Below are 14,310 nucleotides of genomic sequence, written 5' to 3' on the forward strand. Positions count from 1 at the left end.
ACATTAGGAAAAATGTGCAGTATGCTGGGCCATGGGCTGGCTTTGAAGTCATCAAGGCCAGCGTTTGAATCCTGCCAAGTTTCTGAACCTCTCTAAGCTGAAGTATTCTCATATGTAAAATGGGGATGGAAATAACGGATTTGCAAGATTAAAGCACTCATATCACAATGGTGGCTAAGTAAATAATATCTGTAATTTGTGGAATCTATAACTCAAACCCCAAAACATTTAGAAAAATGTATAATCAAAATATGTGCTAAGTAATAATAATGAATAATTTGTGGAGCATTTCGCTGCGCTGAACAACATTGTGCAGCTGTGTCGGGAAGATGACATGTATGTGGTGATAATTCTCTTCTATCATACACTCAATCGTGTCTAAGGTATATCCATGGGAAACCTGAAATCCATTTCTGAAAGCTACTCATTACTTTTCAAGATGATTAAATCAGGAGACAACACCAACAGCTAGTTATTTTAGTGGAGACATTTTTCAGAAGAAATGTCAACCACAAATCTGTCTTGGCAGATACAAGCCATGTTATTTTCTGTCATTTTCCTTCTCAACATTGGCAAGCAGGTGCTGCCTGGAGGATGAGCAGCTTTCAAGTTTCTATGAAGAGGAGAAATGGGGTCTGTTTACTTCTGTTGTTGATTCTCTTTATGTAAAAATCTTATGCTTGCTTTTGGACACGAGTAATGTGTATGAATTATTTGCTCAGCATGCAGATTGAGTAAGTATGGTGAAAGGGTATAACCCTGACACACACCTTTCCTGATTTTAAACCATGCAGCATTTCCTTGTTTTGTTCAAACAACTGCTTCTTGGTCTATAAGCAAATAATCCAAGAAACTGTACTATATGAAGAAGAAGGCTGCATCAGCGTTGGCAGAAGTCTCATTAGCAACCTGAGATATGCAGATGACATAACATTGCTTGCTGAAAGTGAAGAGAACTTAAAGCACTTACTGATGAAGATCAAAGACTGTAGCCTTTGGTATGGATAACACCTTAACATAAAGAAAACAAAAACCCTCACAACTGGACCAATAAGCAACATTGTGATAAACAGAGAAAATATTGAAGTTGTCAAGGATTTCATTTTACTTGGATCAGTGATCAACATCCAGGGAAGGAGTAGTCAGGACATCAAACAACATATTGCATTGGGCGAATATGCTGCAAAAGACCTCTTTTAAAGCGTTGAAAAGCAAAGATATTACTTTGAGGACTAAGGTGTGCGTGACCCAAACTATGGTATTTTCAATTGCCTCATATGCATGCAAGAGTTGGGCAATGAATAAGGAAGACAAAAGAAGAATTGATGCCTTTGAATTATGGTGTTGGTGAAGAATATTGAATATACCATGGACTGCCAGAAGAACAAACAAATCTGTCTTGAAAAAAAGTATAGCCAGTAAGCTCCTTAGAAGGGAGGGTGGCAAGACTTGGTCTCAGGTACTTTGGACATGTTATCAGGAAGGACCAGTCCCTGGAGAAGGACATCATCCTTGGTGTCTTAGTTATCTAGTGCTACTATAACAGAAATACTACAAGTGGATGGTTTCAGTAAAGAGATATTTATTCTCTCAGCGCCTAGGAGGCTAGAAGTTCAAATTCAAGGTGCCAGCTCTAGGGGAAGGCTTTCTCTCTCTGTCAGTTCTGGGGGAAGGTCCTTGTCATCAATCCTCCCCTAGTCTATTAGCTTCTCAGCACAGGGACCCTGGGTCCAAAGGGCATGCTCTATTCCTGGCACTACTTTCTTGGTAGTATGAGGTCCCCCTGTCTCGCTGTTGGCTTCTTTCATTTATATTTCAAAAGAGATTGACTCAAGATACCATCTAATCTTATAGATTGAGTCCTGCCTCATTAACATAACTACCTCTAATCCTGCCTCATTAAGATCATAGAGGTAGGATTTACAACACATAGGAAAATCACATCAGATGACAAAATGGTTTACAATCACCAATACTGGGAATCAAGGCCTACCCAAGTTGACACACATTTTGGGGGGACACAATTCAATTCATAACACTTGGTAAAGTAGAGGGTCAACAAAAAAGAGGAAGACTTTCCTTCTTTTTTATCACAAGATGGACTGACACAGTAGCTGCAACAGTGGGTTCAAACATAGCAATGACTGTGAGGTTAGCCCAACGACTGGGCAGTGTTTCATTCTGTTGTATATAGGGTCACTATGAATTGGAATTGACTCAGCAGCACCTAATAACAACAAGAATTTAAAGGCCTGCTTTAAAATTTATTTTTTTGAGTCGCAGTCTCCCTTGCCACTTTCTAACTTCTGTTGAATGTACTCCCTCTTCTCTTCCCATCCTTTTCTACTCTTGGAGTATTCATCTTTGTTTTCATCTCCAATGACTCCTTACTCAGCCCAGACTCCATGGTCCATCTTTACAATCGCAGTTTCTTAGCAACAGAGACTCCTTCATCCTAAGTAGTTCTTACCAACCTTTCTAAAACAAGTATTTCAAAAACCCTAATAATTACTGTCCCTCCTACTACTGCTGTGTTTGTAGGTGGACATGATGGAACCGAATTGATGGCACCTAACGACAACAACAACGTGTATGGAGGTGTTTCATGTGTTTGTGTTGGTGGGGGGGGGGGAGCAGGGTTGCTGGTAGTGAAGAATGCAGAAGAGTATAAGGAAAAGTAAAAATCCTCCCTGAGCCTGTGACCCACAAACAGCCACTGTTAACATTTTGGGTCTTTTCCATGTAGTGTTTTTCTATGATATTTTAACAATATGGTCGTTGAAATCTTATTGTACCTTGAGTTTACATTTTTTTTTTAACTTAAAATTACATCATGAGCATGTTTGTAAGACATTGTCAGGCAATTTAGTTATCCCCTCCAAGCCTCATATTAAGTTCCTGGGTGAAGCACATGGTTAAGTGTTCAACTATCAGACAAAAGGTTGGCAGTTTGAAACCACCTAGAGGCGCCTTGGGAGACAGACCTGTCAATCTGCTTCCAAAAGGTCACAGCCTTGAAAACCCTATGGAGCAGTTCTACTGTGCACAACAAGCCACCTATCAGTGATGACCCAGTGTTGCTACTTCAGAAAATTGACACGAGGCTCAAATTCAAAAATGTGTTAGTCGTGATAGAACACCCAAATGAAACTATTATTTATTCTGACTTTATTGAGCATCTGCTGAGCACTGTACAGGTCACTATGGAGATCCCAAAAAGAGCCAAGACATAATCCCTGCCCTCAGAGAGTTGACCTTCTGGTCCCGAGATGAAGCTGAAGCACAAAGAGTGGAGGACTAAGCCCTCCTTTTGACTACAAGAACTCTGCCTTAAGTTTTTAAAAAGGGCTCTCAGGCTTCAAATTCCTTTTATCCTTGGCTCTCTTTTGATTTTAAAATGAGTCATACTTCAGAGGACTATTTTTTCTTACCTCAAACATAATTATAATTTTACCCACAATAATGATTTGCTGTTTGAATAGTAAATCTTCTACCCCCTAAAAGAGAGAGAGAGAAGAAGAAGAAAGCTTATTTTTGTAAACGCTGAATATTTCTAATGGTTGGTTTAAGTTAAAACCATTGTTTTTACTGAATTAAAAAAAAAAAAAAACTGAACTAAAAAAAAAAGCAGAAAAGGAGATTTATAAAATCAAAGAGCCTGTTGAGATTCTATTAATTTGTGTTATAGAAAAAAAGGGGGAGATTTTGTCACAAGAGTATGAAGGATTTTTGCATAATTGTCATGTAACTGTGGAAAATCCATATGTGTTTTGTTATGTTTGCAAGATGGAGTTATTCCAAAACCAAACCAAACCTGTTGCAATCCAGTAGATTCTGACTCATAGCGACCCTATAGGACACAGTAGAACTGCCCCATTGGGCTGCCCACCTTTTTAGTTAACAGCTGAGCTCTGAACTATTGCACCACCAGGGCTCCTGAGGTAGAGTTAAGAATGGTTTTTGTTTTCTTATCATTTTCTACAAAATTGTCTGTTATAACATGTATTCTGTTGATAATCTGAACAAAATGAATAAAAAGGATTAGAAACAATATACTTGAAGATTAAAAATGACAGTAAGCCAGCCAATTCAAATAAATGAGAAATGGGGGAATTCAGCTCAGATAAATAAAACAGCAATGTGATCTATACAGGAAACCAATGAAATATTTTCCATAAGGGAAAAGTATGTACTATGCTTGATTGAATTCTCTGTAAAACAACTCCTCAGACAATTTACTAGCTTTACTTCACATTATTTTATTTCATTTTTTGGTTTCATGGTGTTTCAGGCAACTCAAATTCAGTGCCAGAGCTTGCTCTCTCCTGCCCCATAAAATCTACCAGGAATTGATGATATCAAAAGTTATCCAAAGCTAAACAATTTTGTCAGAGCCAAGAATTGAATTAACAGACCCAGATGGATCTGGGTTTAGCTGCGGCTCAGGAGTAGATTGGTAATGGGATCAACAGAGAGTTCAGCCAGATTTAAAAGGAGATGCCAGAATAGACTAGGGCAAAGATCAAAGGAAGCAGTCAGCGTAAGAGAGAGAAATGGGTTTTCTTGGGGCCCAGACCATAGAAGATACTCTGTCTATGCATTAATTCAATAAATATGAACTGTCACTGGTGAATAGATGATGACTGAATGATATTATCTAGAGAGCAAGTAACAAGTCTTGAGTACAAACATCTTAAAACTGGTAGGGAATGGTGAGTCAAGAAGGGAAGGGGAAGTGGCCAGATATATGAGAGAAGATAAGAACAGGGTATCCTAGAAGCAAAATTAAGAGTATTTCAGGGAGAAGGAAATCAACTCTCTAAAGCTGCTTCTCTGAAAAGTCAAGCAAGATAAGGACTGGAAAAAAGCCCACTGATTTTAATGGAAGGTATTCGTGAGTTTTATCATCCATTGCTTGTTTGGTGGATTGACAGAGACAGAATCCAGATTGCAGTAGGCAGAGAAGTAGGTGGGAAGTGAGAAAATAGAGATGGGTGGGCAGGTGTAGAAAACACTTTTAAGAAGTTTGACTGTGAAGGAAGAAGAAAAATAAGGCAGTAGTTAGAGGGGGAAGTTGAGTTGAGCAAAGAGTTTGTACGTTGGTTTGTTTGGGCTTTATTATAGTATGTTGTTTCTGTTTTAAGGAGGTAGAGGCTTGAACATGCTTAAATGCTGGTAGAAAGGACACAGCTGAGAGGGAAAGACAGATCCTGAATCTGTATTATGGATTGAATTGTGTCCTGCCAAAATGTGTGTCAATTGGCTGGGCCATGATTCCCAGTATTGTGTGTTTGTCCACCATTTCATGATCTGATGTGATTTTCCTGTGTGTTGGAAATCCTAACTTCTATAATATTAATGAGGCAGGATTAGAGGAAGTTATGTTAATGAGGCAGGACTTAATCTACAGGATTAGGTTGTATCTTGAGTCAATCTCTTTTGAAATATAAAGGAGAAAATTAAACAGAGAGGAGAGGGGCCTCATGCCACCAAGAAAGAACAGCTGGGAGAAAGTGTGTCCTTTGGACCTGGGGTCCTTGCCCTGAGAAGCTCCTAGACCAGAGAAAGATTGATGACAAGGACCCTGCCCCCAGAACTGACAGAGAGAAAGCCTTCCCCTGGAGCTGGAACCCTGAATTCACACTTCTAGTCTCCTAAACTATGAGAGAATAAATTTCTGTTAAAGCCATCCACTTGTGGTATTATAGCAGCATTAGATAACTAAGACAATCTGTTAATGTAAATAGCCTTATCTAAAAGTGTAGAATAGATCAAAACCAGCAATTCAACTAAATTAAAAAATATATATAAAGTACTTATAGGTCAGGCATCGAAAATGAACAAGGTAAACTTCCTGGAAGCTACAGTTCAATGGAAATTTGCTCATAGGAAGGGTGCTCAGGGCAGGATGTGAGGGGCCATATAATTAATAATATGTGCCAAAATAAAGTACAGAAGAAAATTACCAAATAATAATAATAATAATACCAGTGTAAGTCAGTGACGTCACTAGAGTTGGTGTTACCTAGTGGGGTAAGTCATGATGTCACCCACCTCCCAGGGTGAGGGGGTCCAGCTAGCGAACCCCTTCTGGTGGGCAGTGCAGCTTGGCCCCGCCCACCCTGCCCGGCCCCACCCGCCCGGCCACCAGCAGGGCCGAGCCCTGCGCCCAGCGGCTCACTGCGTCACCCAGCCCTGCCCCTCCCGGCTTTACGAAGCTCTTCCCGTTTCCTATTAGCCAAGGTGGAGACCCTCTTCCATAGCCCTGACTCCCGCACTGTGGGAGGGGGACCAAGTTACGACCCTGGGTGACTGTTGACACCAACCCTAGTGACCCCTGCTTTGGCGGCCCCTCCCCAGGCAGCGCCAGCTATGTGCCGGGCCCTGGGATCTTTTCGGTGTCACCCCCTCCGGCAGTGTCGGGATGCCATCCTGAACCCTCCTAGTAAGGCCACTGATGTAAGTCCACAAACTAATGCAAACTCTCCTTCCTAACCTGGTCTTAATACTCCCCAAACATGCCATTCCAGATTACCTTCCCAAGCTTTGCTTCTCTGGCTTAAAATGCCTCCTCTCTTCCATTCTACCTATCATCTTATCCTTTGTTGACTCTCGTTATGTCACCTCTTTTCCCTATTTCAGCTTTTATAAATAAAAAACACCTCCACTCAATTTGACACTTGTTCAAAATATCAGGAATTCCTTTACTATTTAGCGTTCCTATCACACATTTGGCAGGTAAATATTTACTAGGAGGCAGTGTGGTTTTAGGGGAAGGAACATCAACTTCGGACTCACAGTGCCCTGGGTTCAAGTCACTTAACTAAATACAGGACCTAGGCAAGTCCTATATCTAGTTTCTACATCTCTAGAATGGGGAAATGAATCTACCTCTCCAAGCTGCTATCAACATAAGATGAAACAATATACATAAGGCACCTAGTATCAAGTTGGAGCCCTGGCAGCACAGTGGTTAAAAGCTCAGGTAACTAACCAAAAGGCCGGCAGCTCAATCCACCAGCTGCTCCTTGGAAAACCTGTGGGGCGGTTATACCCTGCCCTGTAGGGTCACTATGAGTCAGAATCCACTCAATGGCTTTTTTTTTTATATATATATATCATCTTTGGGCTCTTTACCCAGACTGTGTATGTTCAAGTCTGGCCTCTGATGCGGCATCTTGGACATGTTAGTTAACTTATCCGTACCTCATATTCTTTCTCTGTAAAATGGGATTCCTAACTGGTACCAACCTCATCAGTTGTTGAGAGAAATGAGCAATACGTATAAAGGGCTTAGAACAGTGCCTGGCACAGAGTAAATGTTTGCTGTTATCTCTGTTTTCTTTACTGTCATGTGTTATTAATATAAAAGAGTTTACTTAAACTGCTTGATATAAACCCTCTAGCAATATTAGCAACATTCTAATGTTCAGATCATTTCACTTAAGTGAGCATAATGTTTGGATTTGTAAAAATTTATTTTGCAGTCTGTGATTTTTTCTTTTTGTTGTTTGGTTTAAGAAATGGGCTGTAGTATACCTCTATTCCCAGTTGTAGTTTAATACTTTGAAACTGCCGTTACCTACCCAAATGTATAAAATGACCTGGAATTTCATGACTGGTAAGTTACCAGATCAATATGGCATCGATCTGATCATTCTTCACAGCCTGTACTTCCTTATCCTGTACGTATAAACTAAGGATTACAAATAATTAATTGTGAACTATATAGATGTAAATGATACAAATTACATTAAAAAAAAAAAAAAGCCTAACAGAAAACTGTTCTAAGCAGCATATAAACAGCCAATGCACAGAAAAAATAAAAATGGTCAACAAATGCATTATAAAAACTTTTTATTTCACTAAAAAATTTCACTAGTCATCAAAAAAATCAAATTGGAGCAGGTAGAAGTGCCCCGTGAAGGAGAGGGGTGTGGACACTATTGGGGTGAGGAGGTAACTAGGAGCTTGTGGGAGGAGTTTCAGCACCAGCTACAACCCCAGTTCTTCCAGCAATGAGGTCAAGTCTCTGGTTATTGTCGATCCCCCATAAGCACGTGATTGTACTACAGAGACTCGTTTGCCTGGCGGGAGAATTACTATCTCGACCAGCAGCAAGAAATAGAAGCAGAGAAGGCGGCAGTTATTCCCTTCATCAGGCTCAAGCTTTTTATACATTCCTGTTTCAACAAATCATGACCAAAGCTCCTAATATGGGAACCATGAACGAACAGCAAATGCCAGCAGAGGTTCCAGTCCTAGCCCCTGCTGAGGAAGAAGCTTGTACAAGAGGCTCTAAACGGAAGTAAAAGAAAACCTAGAACAACAGAACCAAAAAGCCAGTGGAACTCAAAAAACCTGCTGCACCAAAAGAAATCTGGCAAGTCCACAAAATCAAAAGAAAAACAATAAAACATGACAGACACATTTAAAGTGAAAAGAAAAGTAGACCATTTTAATGGTATTTCAGAAGCTGAACTTTTAACCAAGACTTCCCCTGATATTATGACCTTTAATCTGGATATTGTGATTACTGACATAAACCCAGGACTAAGGGCTGCTTACAAAGAACATCAGTACCCTGGCCTTGGAAACCATTTTTGGAAGTGTCTGTTTACATTGGGGCTGAATGAGGTCCAGCTGAATCATATGATCACACTTTACCAGGGAAGATATGGTGTTGGATTTACCAATATGATGTAAAGGACTGCGCCAGGCAGCAAGGGTCTTTCCAGTAAAGAAATTCATGAAGGAGGACATATTCTAGTGCAGAAATTACAGAAATAGCAGCCACGAATAGTGGTGTTTAATGGAAAATATATTTATGAAATTTTTAGCAAATAAGTTTTTGGAGTAAAGGTTAAGGACTTAGAATTTGGACTTCAACCCCGTAAGATCTCAGACACTGAAACTCTCTGCTGTTATGCCACCATCCAGTGCAGGGTGTGCTCAGGTTCCTCCAGCCCAAGACAAAGATCATTACTGCGTTAAACTGAAGGACTTAAGAGATCAGTTGAAAGGCATTGAAGGAAACAGAGATATTCAGGAGGTGCAATATATGTTTGACTTAACAGCTTGCCCAAGAGGATGCAAAGAAGATAGCTGTTAAGGAAGAAAAATATGATCTGGGTTATGAAGCAGCATATGATGGTGCTTATGGTGAAAATCCATGCAACAGTGAACCAAACAGCTTCTCTTCAAATGGGCTGACAGTGCAGAATTACATGGAGAATCAACTTTTGGTAACATTCCAAATGGGCAATGGATGACCTGGTCATTTACAGACCAGATTCCTTCCTTGGGTGCAAGCACAGCAAGAAGAAAATCATGCCTAAGAATGGTGTTTCTCAACTCTGCTTAAGTGCTGCAGTTATAGTACAGTGGTGAAGAAGTGAACCTCAGCTTGCTAACTGAGGTATTTTATTAGTATTCTACTCTAGTGGTATAATTATAGTACAGAACAGTTGTGTGATAGAATCAACTGTGTGAACTAGGTAGTTTGGAAGGAAGAAGTAGAATTTTTTTGTATGAGTTTTTATATGTGAATTAACTATCATTTCAGTTTTTATAAACTATATTCGAAATTGATTTCCTTTGCAAGTCACCTTTAGTCTGTAATATTTAAATACAACAGTCTGAATATTTTATAGTTGATTTTTAACTTACTGTGCATAAACCTGGAAACCCTGGTGGCGTAGTGGTTGAGAGCTACGGCTGCTAACCAAAAGGTCGACAGTTTGATTCCACCAGGTACTCCTTGGAAGCCGTATGAGGCATTTCTACTCTGTCCTATTCCAACTCTATGAGTTGGAATCGACTCGATGGCAATGCGTTTTTTTTGTTTTGTGCCTAAACCTAGATACATCATTATCCTTTTTATGCCTAAGAAGAGCATGCTAATAATAAGAATTATCACTGGTAAAGAGGCATATGTGTTGGCTTCCATATATGAAGCTAACCCTCAGCGGACTCCCATATGGCAGTTTTTAGAGATGTTTGATGTTTCCCTGAGTCGTGTGCACCCTGGGACCTCTTTGCTTTACCAGTGATGAGCATTTGTGAGAGATGCTTAGCAGTAGAAACATAGAGTATGAACTTGCAGCAGCAAAGCTAAACCAGCCTTACCTGGCAGTGCATTGAGCCCAGGCTTCAGTCCCCACTCAGCTGTAGGCATGAGCTGTTCTGTTGCGATGGAAAGTTCCACAGAATGCAGTAGACCTTTAAAATTTTTCACTTCATCTGTGTTTTACTTGAGAGACTTGAATTTGATAGAGAAAAAACTGAGCTGCTCTCTCAAAATCTCTCACTGATTCTGATATTAGCCTCCTTGGTTTTGTGGATATGACATGGAAAGTGGTAAGAAATGAACTTTTAGGCTGATAAGAAGATGCTGGAGGTGTTTGATAATCTTATTTAAACTGGTGCTTTATGTGTGCGAAATGTACATAAAATAAATAATACCGAATTTTTCTTGCTAGATAAATCTAATCAGCCAGTAGTTTAAAGAATTCTATCATTGCTGTTTGTTACTGTGGACTAAGTGAACCTCGTGGAAAGGTTAGTTTGAATTATGTACCTTTGTGATTTTCCACTGTATTTTTCTGTGGTGCTACAAATAACCGGCAGCTACTAGGTCTGATGGGTATTAAAACTGGGTATTCAGATGCCGTTTACATTAGCTCCTATCAACCTGACTATTCTGATTTCAGACATACCCAGAGAGCACACTGTTTTTTCAATATGAAATATTTATGAGAGTCCTCCCCCACTCCCAGGAAATTATAAGGCCTAGTTCTTCTCTTTATAATAAGAGAAACAAATTCTTGTTGTGAATCTAAATATGTTTTTTAGCTATGGCTATGATAGAACTTTTTTGCCTTAGGGCTAGGTCAAGTTGTGTAAAAGCCACTCATTTTATTTAAATGATGTACTGTACTGCCGTTGACATGGGCATTTTGTGCGGGGGCCTTGAAGTGCCTTGCCTCAGTGATTAGGAGCAACTGACTTATCCATGGGACCGTAAAGCTTGTGACTAGGTTTTGCTTTGGTATGTAATTATTGTAACTTTACCATAGATTTTTTTTTTTTTGAGTGAAGAAAATATCCTTTAAATTATGACAGACACTCACTAGAAAATGTGTTTGAAGGTTTTCCAGGTGTACACTAATGGTGGTGTTTTACATTAAACAATACAGATGAGTAGTAAATGTTGGCTTATCATGTATGTGACAGTATGAGATTTTTACATTAAATAATATTGAAAAGGTTTTTAAATTCATTTGGAAGTCTGATGGTCTTTACAATAAAGAATATTATGAATGGTTAAAAAAATCAAATCAGACTCTATTTTAATAATATGTGTCAAAAGAGATCATTTAAAGCTTAATACTCCATGCTGGCAGGTCATATCAATTGTTGTAACCTTGGAAAGTAATTTGATGGTATGTATCGAGAGCCTTAGCAATGTGCATGCCCTTTGACTTAGTGATTTCACTCGTAGAAATCTGCCCTGAGGCAGTGATTATAGATAGTTACAAGTGTTTATGAATAAGAATATTCATCAAAGACACACTCATTTCCTTTGTGATCTCATCATACTTCATGTCTATAAATTCTCCATACATTACTTCCAAATATATGTCCCCAGCCTTCACCTTTTCTTTGATCTCTGAACTCCTATGTCCAACTGCCCATTTGACATCTTCACTTAGATGCATATGTAAGGGCTTCTCAAACTTAACATGTACAAACTGATCTCCTGCCTCCTGGCCACATGCCTGTCCCCTACCACATACACATGTGCACATGCCTGCACACCCACACACACACACACACTCACATACTCTCACACACTCAGACACTCACATTCACACTACATACTCACTTTCACACTCACACACACACTGTCACACCCACACCCACACACTCACATACTTACACACTCAGACACTCTCACATTCACACTACATACTCACTTGCACACTCACACACACACTGTCACACACACACACACATTTGCTCCAACCACCCAAAAAAAAAAACCATTGCCATCAAGTCAATTCCAACTCATAGTGACCCTATAGGATAGAGTAGAACTGCCCCATAGAGTTTCCAAGGAGCGCCTTGTGAATTTGAACTGCTGAACTTTTGGTTAGCAGCCAGAGCTCTTAACCACTACACCACCAGGGCTTCCAACCACAGTCTTCTCCATTTCAGTTGAACAGCTCCTTTATTTTTCCCAGAGTAGTTTGAGGCAAATCTCTTCTCTAGCCTTATACCCCACATCCAGTCTGTCAGCAAATTGTATGGGCTCTTCCTTCAAAATAAATTCAAAATTTTACCCCTTCTAATTTTAACCATCTCTACCACTGCCACGCTATTTCAAGCCACCACCATCTCTCTCCCTGTGTTATTGCAATAGCCTCCTACCTGATCCCTCTGATTCCAAACTTGCCCTTGTATAGTCTTATCGTATAGCAGCCCAAGGGAGCATTTATAAAAGTCAATCATATTATGTCACTCCGCTGTTTAAACCTTCAGTGGATTGCCATCTCAGAGTACAAACCAAAGCCCCAAGGCCACAAGGCCCTATGTATGATGTGACACTGACTTCATTGCCTCTTACTACTTTCCTCTCTGTTTATTCCACTTCTGTCACTGTCCTCACTACTGTTCTCAGAATGCCGCAGGCACATTTCCACCTCTGGGCCTGTGCTTTTGTGTTCCCTATCCTGGGAGTCTCTTCCCTGATGTTCACATAGCTTGCATCTTACTGCCTTCAAGTCTTTGCTCAAATGTTACTTTCTCATTTTGATCCTCCTTGACCCACTATTGAAAACTGCAACACCCCTTCCCAGGACTTACTTTCCCCATTACTGCTTTACTTTTTTCTAAGACACTTATCACTTTCTAGTATAACATATAATTTGTTTTATTCATTGTCTACTACTCACCATTAGATTGTAAGTTCCATGAAAGCAGGGCTTTTTGTTTGTTTGTTTGTTTGGTCTGTTTTATTCACTGCTATATCCCAGTGCCTAGAATACAGTATGGTATATGGTAGGTGTTCAGTAAATATTTGTTGAGTTAATAAATTTACAGGGGGAAAAAAATGGAACTAACGTCCAGCAATAGGGGGATTGTTAAATATATTATGATACATTCAAACAATGAAATGTTTGTGGACATTAAGAATCAAGTTTTCAAAAACTTTTAATCCCATCATAATGTGCAAAATTAAAATTCTTTTATAACATTATACATTTTCTTTTAACTGGAAGGAAATATAACAAAATGTTAACAGGTTATCTCTAGGTGATGAGATTGCAATGAATTTCTGCTATTATTTTTGTAATGCTCATTTATTTCCAAATATTCCACATAAACGTATGTTTATAATCATAAATGTTTTTTCAATAATCGTGTAACTCATACGATTTTTCAAAAACCATGTAATGGAGATAGGATAATAATAATAATAGCTACTGTTAACCACAGGTGCCAGAGACTTTATGTACAGGTACTAGGTATTTTTTATATATTATGAAGGAGACAGAATAACCAAATTTTAGCATCCAATAGGTTTAGATACTACTTAGTCTTTTTAAACCTCTTTTGCTCATCTGTTAACTGTAAAAAGTACCCTTCAGAACTTCTCTACAGAGTAAATGAGATTGTGTAGGTAAGGCACTTAATAAATACATTGCCTAGCACAATGTAAGATCTTAATAATTGTTAGGTGCTAACCACCACCATTACTGTTTTTTTTTTTATTACTGTTTTTGTTTTGGTTGTCATTATTATCCCTCATCTGTATAACAATCTTAAATTGTAAAACAGAAAAAAAAAAAAAAAAAACCTGTTGTCCATCAAGTCAATTCTGACTCATGGTCAACCCACGTGTTATAGAGTAGAACTGCTCCATAGGGTTTTCTTGGCTGTAATCTTTATGGAAGCAGATCTCCAGGTCTTTCTTCTGCAGTGCTGCTGGGTGAATTTGAACTGCCAACCTTTAGGTTGTTAGTAGTCCAACACATTTGCACCACCCAGGGACTTTTCAATATAGATAAGACTGTTACATTTAGAGTGATTAAGTAACTTGCAGAAGTTCACATAACTAGTGAGTGGCAGAGCCAGAATTCATTCTCACATCTACCTCACTGCAAAGCCCGTGCTTTTCCTATAGCACCTTTTGACCTCTTGTCCAGGAGTAATTGCTGCAAAGTTTTATTTTCACTGTGGGTACCAGAGTGTAGTATCCAGCTCTCTGTACTCAGCTGCTTTATTTTTGACACTCTGCTTTGAATG

At 39.2% G+C, this 14,310-nt stretch overlaps 1 protein-coding gene and 1 pseudogene across 3 annotated transcripts in view; both read left to right on the plus strand.

Moving 5' to 3' along the window:
* The window catches only part of AK5 (adenylate kinase 5), a 401,842-nt gene that overhangs the window by 176,616 nt on the left and 210,916 nt on the right, over window positions 1-14,310 (plus strand). The window lies entirely within an intron of this gene.
* On the plus strand, window positions 6,044-9,364 carry LOC126073306 (G/T mismatch-specific thymine DNA glycosylase-like; annotated as a pseudogene).

This window comes from Elephas maximus, chromosome 3 (assembly GCF_024166365.1).
Source record: "Elephas maximus indicus isolate mEleMax1 chromosome 3, mEleMax1 primary haplotype, whole genome shotgun sequence".
NCBI classification, from domain to species: Eukaryota; Metazoa; Chordata; class Mammalia; order Proboscidea; family Elephantidae; genus Elephas; species Elephas maximus.